The sequence below is a fragment of the Miscanthus floridulus genome, chromosome 3 (assembly GCF_019320115.1).
Source record: "Miscanthus floridulus cultivar M001 chromosome 3, ASM1932011v1, whole genome shotgun sequence".
NCBI lineage: Eukaryota > Viridiplantae > Streptophyta > Magnoliopsida > Poales > Poaceae > Miscanthus > Miscanthus floridulus.
The window spans coordinates 117664837-117680895 of NC_089582.1; the positions used below are offsets into that span (position 1 = coordinate 117664837).

At 48.4% G+C, this 16059-nt stretch overlaps 1 pseudogene; it reads left to right on the plus strand.

Annotated features, from left to right (window-relative positions):
- The first annotated feature begins 229 nt into the window (after nucleotides 1-229).
- LOC136544268 (vacuolar protein sorting-associated protein 22 homolog 1-like) overlaps nucleotides 230-16059 on the plus strand; it is a 45843-nt pseudogene continuing 30013 nt past the window's right edge.

Below are 16059 nucleotides of genomic sequence, written 5' to 3' on the forward strand. Positions count from 1 at the left end.
TGTCATTAAGTGCTAGGCCACATCCGATCACAACGCACAGTAAAATTACAAATATTTACTTGGTGGTCACTTTTTGTATCGACAGTTGGCGCCGTCCATGGAGAGAACGTCGTGCGTTCACGCTTTTGGTCATCGGATGACCCATCTTTCCACCATCTTCTGTATGGTGGGCTTAAGCGATACGATTTGCTTTAGCTCGCTAGAGTTTCCCACGCTTCCACCTGTTGGGATGTGGGTTTCTTCCATCTTCAAGCTGCTCCAGACCTTCCTCTTCGGAAGTCTAGACTTCATCGTCGATCAGCTCGACGCACTCCACCTCCGCGAGGAGGCACTTGACCCAACGTCCACTGGAGGAGGAGCGCTCTCCACGAGCCCTAGGCCGCTCGACGACCTCAACATCGAGACACTCATGCTTCACCTCAAGCCCATGCTGGGCTCGAACTCCACTATGAGTAATGTATATATTGTTCTTTACTTGCTATTTAATACCTTCCGTTGACTCTTCGGAGGGACCCCGTTGTCCCCACCGCGACCACCGTGCGACTAGTTCCCCTATGGCTTCACGTCCCCTATGGACGCGTATGCACGGGGGCTTTGAAGGATGCTAACATCGCCCCCTCTCATGTCCGAATTTGTGGGGATAGTAGGCTACGCTCCCGCCTCCTTTCATGACCTTGTGGAGCGACGGCTCTAGCATCGGTGACGTCGCAGCACCTGGCCACCTTTTGTCCTGGGAGTGCGCTATAGCAGATGCTCTGGGACATCCACTAGTGGTAGCGGAGTCCCTACAAACTCACACCCCTCCGGACCCTCGTGCGGAGGCCCTCGCGCATGCGTAGAAGAACAGAGAGGAGTTACGATAAAGACAGCAGAGCCAGCCGCCACGCGTGCGTAACATGGCATGCGGCGCCCGGGGTCACGTCCGTTAGGTCCAGCGTAACATCCTAGACGGAGGGAATGACCTCCCTTAGTTCCCTCAAGCTAGCCAGAACATCGTTGCTGCTGCGATGTTTCTGTGTGGCCTCCCCGAGCCAGCTGACTCCTAGGAATAGGCAATCCACCGAAACCTTCGGGCGCTGGTGGAAACTGCCGCCGTTCAATAGGCAAAGAGCTCCACATCGCAACACCGGCTCGTAGCCTCTTACCCCATCGAGGGAATAGGGCCACGCTAGTCGAATCGCTCCATCCACTCACCACTGTAGTTGCCGGAGGTGGGGCAGGAGGCCGCGGCTACACCATAGCCTAACCTAGCACCCGCTCAACACCGACCATCGGTGCGTGAATGCCTCAGGCTGAACCATGACGTTCATAGTGTCATCAACAATCGACACCATGCCCGGCATGATGGTGATGCCTACCGAATGGCGGCGAGAGCGGGTGGTATAGGCCCTGGCCTGACCATCGAGGAGTATGGGGACACGCATCCCTGGCATGGTCGCCGACCAAATGAATGGAGTCCTAACCCGGATGGTCTAGGAACATGGGCCTTTGGTCATTGCATCCAGAGAGCGCCGTTCCCACAGAGCTTCTGACCATCCACCAACATCGTCAGATACACCAGGGAGACGAACCCTAGTATATGGCTCGAATATTTCTGGCTCGCCTGTCGAGCTAGAGGAGTGAATGATGACTACTTCATCATTCAGTATCTCTCCATCTGCATGGGGGAGCATGTTCGAGCATGGCTCAAATTCCTCCTGCCCGACAGCATCCGTGACTGGGCAGATCTCAAGAGGGTCTTTGTTGAAAATTTCTAGGGGACATATGTCCATCCTAGGAATTCCTAGGACCTCAAGAGCTGCCAGCAGAAGCCCAATGAGTCCCTATGGGATTACATCTGTAGGTTCTCAAAGCAGTGCAACTCTCTTCATGATGTCATTGACGCTGATGTCATCAGCGCGTTCCTCTCTGGGACAACTTGTGAGTCCTTGATCCACAAGCTTAGCTATCTAAAGCCCCATACCACCCGTGACCTACTCGACATCGCCACAAACCACGCCTCCAGTGAGGAGGCGATTAGAGCGGTCTTTAGCGGTGGCCAAGACAGGGGCAAGGCTAAGCGCGAGGACCAAGGCGAAGGCCCCTCCACACAAAGGGGCAAGAAGAACAATAAGGATCGGCATCGACCGGCCAACCAAGCTTTGGTCGTCGTAGCCGATCATGCGGGCAAGCAGCCCTAGCAGGGCTAGCCTGACCACTTCAACAAGCTCATGAAGAGACATGCACCAACCACGCCTACCCCATCAAGCACCTCTACAAAGACTGCAAGCACCTCAAGCGCTTTCTACGACACATCGACAAGCCAAAGGAAGGGAAAGGCAAGGAGGAGGTGGCTAAGAAAGGAGGCATGGTGGGCAAGGATGATGACGGCTTCCCCTACCCGAGGAATGCCTCATGATCTTTGGGGGATCCGACGCCATCCACTTTAAGCGCCAGCATAAGGTACGCTACACAGAGGCCTATGCCGCTGAGACAGCCATCCCCTCTTTCCTTAGCTGGTCAGACTCCCCGATCACTTTTGATTAGAGAGACCATCCTTCCCATGTCTCCCGACCAGGTTGCTACCCGCTTGTTGTCGACCCCATTGTCCGTAAGAAGCGTTTCACCAAGGTGCTGATGGATGGAGGCAGCGGCTTCAACATTCTCTATATCGACACCCTCAACGCCATGCGCATCCCTCGGTCGGAGCTCCGCCTAGTGAGCTCTCCCTTCCATGGTGTGATCCTAGGGACGTAGGCGTACCTGCTTGGGTAGATTGACCTACCCATCATGTTTGGCGACCGAGCCAACTTCCGCTCAGAGGTCCTCACCTTCAAGGTGGTGGACTTTCTAGGGTCCTACCATGCCATCTTAGGGCAGCCATGCTACACCAAGTTCATGGTGATCCCCAACTACACCTACCTCAAGTTAAAGATGCTAGGACTGAATGGTGTCATCACTATGGGTAGCACCTTTTCACACGCCTACACGTGTGACCGTGAGCATTACGAGCTCGCCACGACAGTCATCAACTCCACCGAGCTCCTAGAGCTCAAGAATTCATTGACTCCAACACTCCCAGACTATAATGAGCCAACCTCCTCGAGTGCCTTCCACACGATGGAGGAAACCAAGGCAGTGGGGATCGACCCCACCGACCTGACCAAGATGGTGCAGATCAGGACCAAGCTCCCGACCAAATAGGAAAGCGAGCTCACTGACTTTCTACGCGCCAACCCTGATGTCTTCATGTGGAAACCTTTCGACATGCTAGGCATACCAAGGGAGGTCACTGAGCATGCATTACACCTCGTCCTAGGCTCAAAGCCCTCTAAGAAATGACTACGTCACTTTGACAACGAGAGGTGTAGGGCCATAGGCGAGGAGATCGCCAAACTCCTAGCAGCTAGATTCATCAAAGAGGTATACCACTCTGACTAGCTGGCCAATCCTGTTCTTGTCAAAAAGAAGACCAGAAAATGGAGAATATGTGTTGATTATACTGGCCTCAACAAGGCATGACCGAAGGACCATTTTCCTTTGCCACGCATAGACTAGATAATCAACTCCACCTTAGGATGTGAAATCCTCTCCTTTTTGGATGCCTACTCAGGCTACCACCAGATCACGATAAAAGAGTCCAACCAGGTCGTGACTTCATTCATCACCCCATATGGTTTGTACTGCTATGTAACCATGCCTTTTGGTCTGAAGAACATCGGCGCCACCTATCAACGGTGCATGCAGTGATGCTTCACCGACCAAATCGATCCGCCCGACTAGCCTGACCAAATCGAGCGATCAAAACCAACAATCGTTGTCTATGTAGATGACATAGTGGTGAAAACGGCTCAAGCTAGCGACCTGATCGCAAACTTAGCTGTAACATTCACGAACCTCCGAAGGTTCAGTGTCAAATTGAATCCTAAAAAGTGTGTTTTTGGGGTCCTAAAGAGGAAGCTACTCGGATACATCGTGTCTGAGAGGGGCATCGAAGCCAACCCCAATAAAGTCACAACCATCTCCAACATGGGAAATATACACAATGTCAAGGGCGTACAGAGGCTCATCGGCTATTTGGCCACCCTGAGCCAGTTCATCTCCTGACTAGGCAAGCGGGGGATGCCTCTCTACAAACTTCTCAAAAAGATAGACATATTTGTCTAGACAGAGGAGGCACAATAGGCTTTGGAAAGCCTCAAAGCATCACTTATGTTGGCCCCAATCCTCATTGCTCCCGAACGAGGAGAACCCCTCCTCCTTTACATCACGACAAACAACCACGTGGTGAGCACCACCCTAGTCATCGAAAGGGAGGAGCTGGAATACCCCTAGAAGGTCCAACAACTAGTATACTTCATCGGTGAGGTACTCACTGACACCAAGGTTTGGTACCCCTAGGTTCAGAAGCTTCTATACGCCATGCTAATGGCGACTCGGAAGCTCCTACACTACTTCACCGACCATGAAGTCATGGTCGTCACTTCTTACCCACTGGGAGACATCGTCCGCAACCGTGATGCTGCAGGATGGATCTCCAAGTGGGAACTCAAGCTTATGGGTCATGACATCAAGTATATCCCCCGCACCACTATTAAGTCTTAGGCTCTCAACGACTTTATCACCGAATGGATGGAGGTCCAGCTCCTGACCCCAGATGTCACCCACGAGTACTGGACAATGTACTTTGATAGGTCGGTGATGGCGCCTGGCTCAGGGACTAGAGTGGTTCTAATCTCCCTAGATGGGAGCAGGCTCCGCTACACGATCCGTCTCCATTTTTTGTCCTCAAACAACGCCACGGAATATGAGGCCCTCATCAATAGACAGTGCATCGCCATCAAGCTCGGTGCTATGCGGCTGTACGTCCGTGGTGACTCAAAGTTGGTCATCGACCAAGTCATGAAGGAGTCCTCTTGTAAGAGCCCTCGCATGGCAGCATACTACCATGAGGTACACAAGCTTAAAGACAAGTTCTAAGGGATCAAACTACATCATGTCCCTCGAAAGGACAATGATGCCGCCAATTTCCTCACAAAATTGGCTGCTAGGCATGATCCATCTCTAGATAGGGTCTTCATCAACGATCTCCATGAGCCATCTACCCATGTTTTGGAGGATTCAATCCAGACCCACTCCGACACCAATCTAGCACCCAGGGGCTCCAACCTCCTGACATGTCTTGACCCCGACCAAGTGCTCGAGGGCTCCAACATTTGGTGCCTCAATGACGACGTCACCCATCAACGTCGCCCTAGTGGTGCTCGATCTGGCTAACTGGAGAGCACCACTACTCGCCTACCTCCTTGAGGAGGTTCTCCCACTAGAAAGGACTAAAGTATGATGAATCACTCAAAGAACCAAGACATTCGTCGCCCTTGGTGACGAACTTTACAAATGAAGTCCGTCGAGAGTACTCATGAAGTGCATCCTGACCGACCAAGGGAAACAACTTCTCCTCGAAGTCCATGCCAGAATCTGCGGACATCACGTGGCCCTAAGGTCGCTTGTTGGGAAAGCCTTCCATTAAGGTTTTTACTGGCCCACTGCACTATGAGATGCAGAGGAGGTCATTCATAAGTGTGAGGGATGCCAGTTCTATGCTCGATAAACTCATTTGTCAGCGCAGGAGCTTCAAACTATCCCCATCACCTGGCCATTCATGGTCCAGGGTCTCGACATGGTTGGACCCCTCAAAAAGGCCTTAGGTGGCTTCACTCACTTGCTCATAGTGGTGGACAAATTCACCAAGTGGATAGAGGCGAAGCCCATCACCAACATTCGCTCAGAAAAGGCGGTCAAGTTCTTCCTCGACATCATCTATCGGTTTGGTATTCCAAACTATATCATCACCGACCTCGAAACAAACTTCATCGGGAAGAAGTTCCTGGACTCCTGTGATGGATACGACATCAGGATTGATTAGGCCTCATTCGGACATCCAAGTACTAATGGTCAGGTCGAGCAGGCCAATGGCATGGTCCTATAGGGCTAAGACAGTGTTGCCCTCCAACCTTGACCACGGCGCCCCAAGAGTGAAGGCCTTCGATTGAGACTGAGCTACGAAGGCTCAGCAGGATGCGGTCGACCTACTCGAGGAGGCTCATGTGATGACCATCATCCACTCTGCTCACTACCAACAAACTCTCCATAGGCACCATGAAACAAAAATCAGGGGGAGGATCCTCGAAGTCAATGATCTCGTGCTTCGGAGAACCTAGTCAACTAAAGAGAAACATAAACTCTCTCCACCATGGGAAGGACCCTACATGGTGACCAAGGTGATCCGACCAAGCACCTACCGGCTGAAGGACAACAACGGCAACGTTCTCACCAACACATGGAACATCAAATAGTTATGTCCTTTCTTCCCCTAAAGCTCGGTCTTTCTATTTTCTTTCCATTCAGCGTTTGCTCCTACAGCACCCCAGCCTGAGCACTCTTGGCCTAGGTCACTCGGGGGCTCCATGGGGGTGCGATACCACCCTCCTTTTTTACTATTATATAGTAATACTTTTTGCCCAAATCAAAGGGCGTCGCGCAAACGAAAGGGCATTTCGTTCCTTTGATTACCCTACGTAACTTGTGTTTTAAACTCCTGATCGATCACGCTCAGCCACGACCTATGGTTATGAGTAGCTAAGCCTCGCAGGCCATGTCTGGGTTCTTAAGGTTGCAGCCTATGGGTCCATGGGTAGGTACAAAAAAGAAAGGATGAAAAACAAAGCTATGCTAGGGTAAAAACAAGGGCGGATGGGACAAGCTTCCCCTCACGAGTGATTTCATCACAAAAACAAACTCAAAATAGTCACAAGTGTAAAACTGTTCACACGAGGGCTTCTCCACGAACTTGTTCATTTACATCTACTGACTATTTCTACTCTAAACTATATTATGGCTGCCCGACGGCCTCGGTTGACAGCACGGTCGATGAGGACGAAGGCAGCTCACTCCTGGTTGGGACGACATTCGGCTCTATTAGGGGTGGGATGATGCTCGCCTCTGATCTAGTCTCCACTCCTTCCATAGGCAGGACAACATCTTCCCGGGGTGCATCTTCAGCTATGCTCGAACGACGAGCCTCCACCACCCACTACACGCTGACTTGCTCAGTGACCATCTATGCGAATGGCACCAAGCTCTACCCCAGCGCATGGATTTCATCTGTGCTCCACCCGTTGACATATCCTCTGTAGATGGCCATGAAGCCTAGATTAGGGTGATGGGTTGTCACCGAGGTCAACACCCTCAATGTCCCATAGAACATGCCATCAAAGATGAGCGCCCAAACTTTGTTTGAGACCTCCGCTAGCTGGACGGTGGGCGTATTGGTGCTCGGTCCTAGCCTAAACACCTCAGAGACAACCACCTGAGTGATGTTATGAATCTAGTCGAGCTCTCCCTCGAGAGCACATCCCTCCTAAAGGGACTTGGCTAGCACCTCCATGCCCTGATCAACCGCCGCTTTGGCTGTCTCTAGATCTTGCTCTAGAGAGCCAATTTTTCTACCCAGTTCTGGAAGAAGACGACAAGTTCTGAAGCAAAGGAAAGGAAAAAACCAAGGCATCAACTAAAGGTAGAACAGATACATACCAAGGTGGGGGCTTTTGAGGATGGAGAGTCCTTCCTCTTATCAGGTCACCATCTTGAGCAGTCAAGCATTTGACTCCTCTGCCCCAAGCACCTACCCTCGGAGCACAACCACTTCTTGTTTATCCTCTGACTGGGCCTTCTGCTCTGCCTCTAGAGCCTCCAAGGACTTCTAAAGCGTCACCTCGATTTCTACCAAGTGGACCTTCGCTGCATCGAGTTCCCACTCGACAATAGTCACCCACTCGATCACACATTGTTCCATAGCCTATGCTCCCATCGCCTTGGCCACCCAGTCTTGGGACTCATGGTGGGTGGACTCTAGCTAGTGCCTGAGCTCTTTGACACATCGTGACGCCATTGCTTTCTACCCCATCCGACCGTGCTCCTCCCAAAGAAATCAGGACTTACAGATCAACATCACCTCTAGATCCTATGAGACAAGAAGCAAGCATACTGAGACAACCATTGAAAGGCCAAGAAGACAAGGACAACACTAAAAACATAGAGAACTTACCTCTACAACATGTGGTAGGTTGACTATCACTGCCTGATGGACGATCTCAACCCTCTCTAAGGCCTCCTTGAGCCTCACCTTGGTAAGGGCGAGATCGGACTCCATCGATAGTCCTCTCTCCCTGAGCAGATGCCAGAGCTTCGCCCCTCCTCATCATGAAGGATGAACGATACCTTTCCTAGCTTGCTAGGGCAAGGCTAGACCAGCTCACAGGTCACCCCTGACCCATTGGAAGATCCAGCCATCGCAGTGTCATGCGACGACTAGATCATCACCAACTCCCATGACGATGGGATAGCTGGTGGCTCCACCCCAGTGCCTGTCTCGCTGGAGCAGGGGATTTCTACCACCTAGACTCCATAGCTCCCCGGTAGATATTCTACCTCTGGCCTGGCTGTGTCTCCTCCTGACCTCTCTAGCTCTGACTAGGAGGGTGAACTATGCGCTCCTCTACCGAGCGAGGTAGGGAGCCCAGTTTCCCTCCTCTCCTCCTCCGCAGCTATTAGGGGAGGGATCATGAGGGTCACCTTTGACCCAACCTCTGCCATCACCACGAGGATCGCTGCCATCACTGCCGCGCTGTTGCCGCCGCACTCGCAACTGGCTGGGAAGACACAACCCCCATCAAGGAAGGTCATGCCACCGCTAGCCTGCTTCCTCTATAGCTCATCGTGACCCACTATAGGCTGGGTCTCCACTCTTCTTGCATGGGAGGTGGGGAGACTCCTAGTCCTGCCAACCCTTGGCTACTGTCAAACAACCATGGGTTAGTCACACTCAAAAAGCTCTACTATAAGAACATGAGGGATCATGAATGCTTACCTAGACGAAAGCGGTAGAGCCCTAAAGCCCCGACTAACTGACGGTGGGCCAACCAGACAAGGACCGCCCATGGGTCACAACCCATGCCCCCTTGCATCGACCGAGGCAGGAGCTGACCCGGCCAGTCCCTGGTCGGCCCACAAATGGCCGTGACCGCCACGAACATCCCCCTATTGGGGGTCACGCACACGCACCAACCCCAAAGATGCAGGGGAATGAACACATTCCTCCGACTGGCCGACGTCCTCCGCCACACTCAGAGCAAGGGGTGCGGAGCCAACGACGCCACCGAAGGATGTGGCGACCATGCTCGCTTTGCCTCTCGTTCAATGCCAGTGTCTTCGCTTGTGGCATGCTTCCTTGACTCAGGAACACCGCCGCACATCTCCGTATCATGTCTGCTACTGACGGATGCGGTCATAGGCTCATGGTGCTCCACCAAGGTCACGATAGTGCCCCTATCTCCTTCATCCTTAGAGGCACTCACATCGCCACTGAAGGGGACCGTGACGCCTAAGAGGGAGAGGGTGAATTAGGCAACTTAGAAATCTAACTCTAAACTATGGCCTCTTTTTCTAACCCTAGCAAAACCTATGCAATAGATATCCTATCGAAATGTGCAACTATAATTTTACTAGTGTGTTGCTATCTCTACCGCAAAATGAGTAATACAAATAATATAAATGCAGAAGCTAAAGAGCAAGGTAGAGATATGCAAACTCCCATCGACGACTCTGGTATTTTTACTGAGGTATCGAGAAGCGTGCAAGCTTCCCCCTAGTCCTCGTTACAGCCCCTCACAAGGAATCCCTCGCAAGGGCCAAGCTCCCGGTCGGGTAACTCCACGGATAGCCTCGGGCCTTCCCCACGCGCAAGTGGGTCTCCGACGTGCCTTCCAGCAAGCCTCTCCCAGATGCTCCCTGCCATCTTCACTATCAAGCTTTTGGCCAAAACGCCACGGGCCTTGTTCCCTCCGGTATACGGTGGCGGCCACACCACAAATGCGGTTGGTGTGATCTCGCAAGACTACAAGCCCCTCTGATGTACAACAATATTGCACGCAAGCTCCGAGTGGTAAGAGGTATGCAAACCTCACTAAACACTAGGACTAAACCTAGAGCAAGTGCATAAGCGGTGGTCTAATCAACCTAAGTACTTCGCAAAGCACCTACGCTAATCACCTAATGAATCACTAAGCACTATGCAAGTGGAGATCACTAAAATGGTGTATCAACACCCTTGGTATATTTCCTCAGCTCCACCACTTTCATTTGGCCGGTTGGGGGACCAAGAAAGTAGCTATTGGGGACAAAGTCCCGCTTTTCTGCTACTGACCGAACGCTGGAGTCGTCCTGATCAGATGTGTCCAGTCATCTCGACCGTTGGAGCCGCAAACAACTATTCGAACACTGCCAGCGTCTAGTCACTTGCCACCGGGCATGTCCGGTCGTAATTTTGCCGCTCTAGAACCTCTCTGTACTTGATCGAACGCTATTGTCCTACGTCCAGTCAGTTTGCCGCCAGCGTCTGGTCACTTGCTGAGTGTGTTGTCAGACTAATGAATAGTGGCATTGGTGCGTCCGGTTGATTCACTTTCTTTCCGCATCCGGTCGCTTCTGTGAGCTTGTTTCTTCACGATCTTGCGTGCGGCTTGGTTCCTATCTTCATGCTTGGACTTTGCTTGATATCTTGTGTCTTCTCTTATGCTCCTAAGGTCTTGCTTAAGGTGTTGATCATCGGATCATCACGTCGCCTTTGTCCAAGTCACGTCTTGCATCCTATTGAACTACAAAACAATCACTTGCAAATTCATTAGTCCAATTTGGTTGTGTTGGTCATCAAACACCAAAATCCAAAGTAAATAGGCCTAGGGTCCATTTTCCTTACAATCTCCCCCCTTTTTGGTGATTGATGACAATACGACCAAAGCAAACAAATAATAAAAATTTTGAATTAAAAACCTATCTACTTGCTAGGATGCAATACAAGAGGTAAGATTATATGATGCTAAAAGATACTACTTGTAAGACTACATAAAAACTTATCTTGCCCTTGCAAATGTCCCCATGTGGTATTATGGATTAAGCCTTGCTTCCCTATTACATAGGCTAATTCATAATCCATTATCCTCCCTTTCTCGAACCATTACTATAAATTAATGCTTGCTTTTGGTCCTCTAAATTCTCCCCCCTTTGAAATCAAACACCAAAAAGAAAGACATTAGTAGCACAAGGGAGGGTCAAACTTTGTGATCCTTTGTGTGTAGAGTGAAATAGATCACAAAGTTTGACTCTCACATTATATAGACTAAGCTCCCCCTAAATATATGCATACATATGATAGAAGTCAAAGCATATGCATAATTGGCAAAGTATTGCACAAGGGAATTTAATCTATATAATGCACGGAGAAAGCATATAAATATCAAAATGAAATCAACATGATGATATTGGTTTAGAAATACCACATGTAGAAATCAATTTGATTTCTACGACTTGCAATCGGTGGTGGATATTTGAAGTATGATGCCTAGCTCCGAGGACTCCATTTTCCTTGCAATGAGACTACTACACACATGATAAGCTTAAAAAGGTGTTAGTCTCAAAGCATCCAACTTGCAGAGTTACCTCCCCCTAAATTTGTGCACATAAGTATGGAATACTTGTAGGAAACATGCACATTGATTTTAGAAATAAAAATACCACTTGAAAGATGATATCACATGAACGTGAGAATCATTTTTGAAGATGATATTTGGGAGGAGTTATCTACAATTTGGACTTTGGCACATATTAGATGAACAATTGAAGGACAAGCTATGTGTTGTGCTCCTAAATCATTTTAAACCATGTAGGATTGCTCCAAGGAGTAAGACTGAAACCGAGCAAGCCTACCATATGAAATACTTAGTGTATGCATGACAAAATATATAAGAAAGCAATTGCAAACCTAGGCATAAAGAGTAACTAGATGCTAAAAGATACCAATTATAGGAAAATTTAAATCTAATACCAATTGAAGTAAATTAAATCTAGTTACCTAACATGGGAAGGGGAATTTGGGTCCATAGTATTCACTAACCCACTTGGCAATGATTTTGTCCATCATGATGCACCCCATGAAATGCACCCATACTTTTGCCAAGTCTCCAAATTCCTTGACATCCATCGAACTTCTCACTTCCCTTTCGGGATCCAAACCTTCATGGTGCTCTTCATGTTGGAAATGATTTCCTTGGGCACCCAAAAGTGTTTGACCCCATTGTTGACTTGCTTGTTCACCTTGATGGCCACCACCTTGTCATTTTTCTTCTTCTTTAACAAGTATGGTGTGGAGGCCTTCTTGTCCACCTTGTTGGTGTAGGTGTTGGAGAGCTTGCTTGTTCGCTTCTTCTCTTTCTTCTTTGCTCCTCCCCTATTTTCACCTTGCACTCATAGTACTTGTGACCTTCCTTCTAGCACATGTAGCAAACCACGGTTTGTCCTTCATCAAGCTTCTTCACTCCCTTGACGGTGTTAACTTGATGAAGTTGGGCTTGCTTCGCCTTGCCTTTCACTTGAGTCCTTGGTGAGGCGAGCTACTTCTTGCTTGAGTTGCTCATTCTCCTTTGCAACCTCTTGTGTGCATGTATCTACAACAACTTTCTCAACACAAACTTAGTTGCACAAGGATGAGTCTAAACATAAATCATTACAAGAAGTAGAGGCATCATTTTTAGACATATTAGAACTTTTCTTTTTAGATGCCTTGGTAGGGGTTGCACTAATGTCTACAAGATTAGCAACTTTATTGGTTAGCTCATCACAATGTTTGCACATGGTTTCCATTTTAGCAAGCAAACTTTTATAAGCATCTTGTGAGCTAGCTAATTTTTCTTTTAATTTTTCATTTTTCTTAACAAGTTGCTCATCATTAATTGTGCATGCATTTGTTATTGCACTAGCCTTAAGTTGCTTAATTTTAGTAGATAGTTCAACATTGAGATTAGCAAAATTCTTATATTGTTTAAGAAAAGTTTTATATGCTTCTTGTGAACTATCTAGCTTTTCTTTTATTTTTCCGAGCTTATTTTGTTGACTAGTGCAAACTTTAGCATAATTAAGATTTTGTTGCACAATTTCTTCATAAGAAGGCACTTCATCATCACTATCACTCTCACTAGAGGATGAGCTTTCGTTACCTCGTGCCATAAGGCACATACGATAAGAGCTTGATGATGAGTGCTTGCACCCTCGCCTCTTGTGATGATGTTCTTCTTCACTTGAAGAATCCTCCCATGATCTTATTGATATGAGGGCTTGGTTCTTGCATGCCTTCTTCTTTGTCTTGGGTGTGGACTTGTTTGGACAAACTTCAACAAAGTGCCCCAACTCACCACGTCCATAGCATCCTCTCTTTCTTTGCTCATTTCTTTGATTGGTGAAAATGAGATCTTAGATTTGGATGGGCACACCCTTGACATTGAGCTTTTGGATCATCTTCTCCACCTTGTTGATTAGTTTGATTGATTCTTCATCAAGGTCAGAGGTGGAGGAGGAAGATTGATCATCATCACTTGAATCTTCATCATCATCCTCATCTTCTTCTTCATCTTCACTTGAGGAGCTTGAGCTTGAGCTTGCCTCAACTTGCTTGCCCTTCATCTTCTTTTCTCACTGCATGCGAGAGTTTTGCCTTTGCTTGATGAAGAGGCTTCTTCTTGACCCATCTTGCATGACATTTCAAATGCCACTATCTTACCAATGACTATGGCCGGGGTCATGATGCTCAAGTCCTCCATGTTGTGAAGGATGGTGATGTTGCTTGCAAATTTCTTTTGTGGTAGCACGGAGATGATCTTCCTCATGATGTCTGCATCATCTAGCTTTGTTAATCCTATTGAATGGAGCTCATTAATAATTAGATTCAAACGAGAATACATATCACGAACAAGCTCATTATCATTCATTGTAAAGGAATTATAATTTTGTTTAGCTAGACAATGTTTTTGCTCATGAATATTAGATGTACCGTCATGGAGCTCTTAGAGTTTTAACCAAATTTCATGTGCCATATTTAATGTGAACACTTGGTTAAACACGCCCATACTAAATGATTCAAACAAGCAATTTTTAGCTCTAGCATTGAAATGTATTTCTTTTTATCACTCTTTGTGGGTTTTTGGGATTCTTAATGGGTTTCATCCCATCACGAATGACTCTCCAAACTCTCAAATCAATCGCCTCAAGGTAGCAAGCCATTCTAGCTCTATAGTATGGGAAGTTAGTGCCGTCAAAGTGTGGAGGCCTAGAGGTATTTATCCCAACCACTCTAAATAGCATCGGCTCAACGGTGGTTAAGCCAAAGGTCCAAATTGAGCCAACCGGCTCTGATGCCAATTGAAGGGGACCGTGATGCCTAAGAGGAGGGGGGTGAATTAGGTAGCTTAGAAATCTAACTCTAAACTATGGCCTCTTTTTCTAACCCTAGCAAAACATATGCAATAGATAACCTATCTAAATATGCAACTATGGTTTTGCTAGTGTGTTGCTATCTCTACCGCAAAAGGAGTAATGTAATCAATGTAAATGCGGAAGCTAAAGAGCAAGGTAGAGATATGCAAACTCCTATTGATGACTCTGGTATTTTTACCAAGGTATCGAGAAGTGCATAAGCTTCCCTCTAGTCCTCGTTAGAGCCCCTCGCAAGGAATCCCTTGCAAGGGCTAAGCTCCCGGTCAGGTAACTCCATGGATAGCCTTGGGCCTTCCCCATGCGCAAGTGGGTCTCCAACGTGCCTTCCAGCAAGAATCTCCTGAATGCTCCCCGCCGTCTTCACTATCAAGCTTCTGGCTGAAACGCTGTGGGCCTTGTTCCCTCCGGTACACGGTGGCGGCCACACCACAAACGCGATTGGTGTGATCTCGCAAGACTATAAGCCCCTCCAATGTACAACAATGGTGCGCGCAAGCACCGAGTGGTAAGAGGTATGCAAACCTCACTAAACACTAGGCCTAAACCTAGAGCAAGCGCATAAGCGATGGTCTAATCAACCTAAGCACTTTGCAAAGTACCAACGCTAATCACCTAATGAACCACTAAGCACTATGCAAGTGGAGATCACTAAAATGATATATCAACACCCTTGGTATATTTCCTCAGCTCCACCACTTTCATTTGGCTGGTTGGGGGTTGTATTTATAAGCTCCACTGAGAAAGTAGCCATTGGGGACGAAGTCCTGCTTTTCTGCTACTGACCGGACGCTGGAGTCATCCTGATCAGACACGTCCAGTCATCCCAACCATTGGAGCTGCGAAACAACTATTTGGATGCTGCCAGCGTCTGATCACTTGCCACCGGACGCATCTGGTCGCAATTTCACCGCTCTAGAACCTCTCTATACTTGATCGGACGCTGTTGTCCTATGTCCGGTTGGTTTGTCACCAACGTCCGGTCACTTGCTGAGTGTGTCATCGGACTAATGAACAGTGCCATCGGTGCATCTAGTTGATTCACTTTCTTCCAGCGCCAGGTCGCTTCTGTGAGCTCGTTTCTTCATGATCTTGCGTGTGGCTTGGTTCCTATCTTCATGCTTGGAATTTGCTTGATATCTTATGTCTTCTCTTGTGCTCCTAAGGTCTTGCTTGAGGTGTTGATCATTGGATCATCACATTGCCTTTGTCCAAGTCACGTCTTGCATTCTATTGAACTACAAAACAATCACTTGCAAATTCATTAGTCCAATTTGGTTGTGTTGGTCATCAAACACCAAAATCCAAAGTAAATGAGCCTAGGGTCTATTTTCCTTATAGCCACCCATCTCCACGGGCTCCTCTGACTCGAGCTCTACCTCCACATCGCTCCAGCTCTCACCCCCTAGACCCACAAGCTGATTTCCTTCTCCTTTTTGAACCTCCTTCAGGCCTTCTCAACTCTCTTCTTCTTCTTGGCAAGCGTCGCCTCCTTCTGGGCAGCTTGCCGAGCTATGCCCTCTAGCCCCCTCAGAAGGTGCGGCCAGGATTTGTATCCCATGAGTCCCTACGAAACAGGTAACTTGAAATCAAAACAAAGAAGAGCAAGAGGGAAAAGGTCATAGGAAAAGGGGCTTACCAGATTGGACAGCTCCATGGTGTGAAGAGGTCCGGGCGTCCCTTCGAGGGAGTCTTTATCCC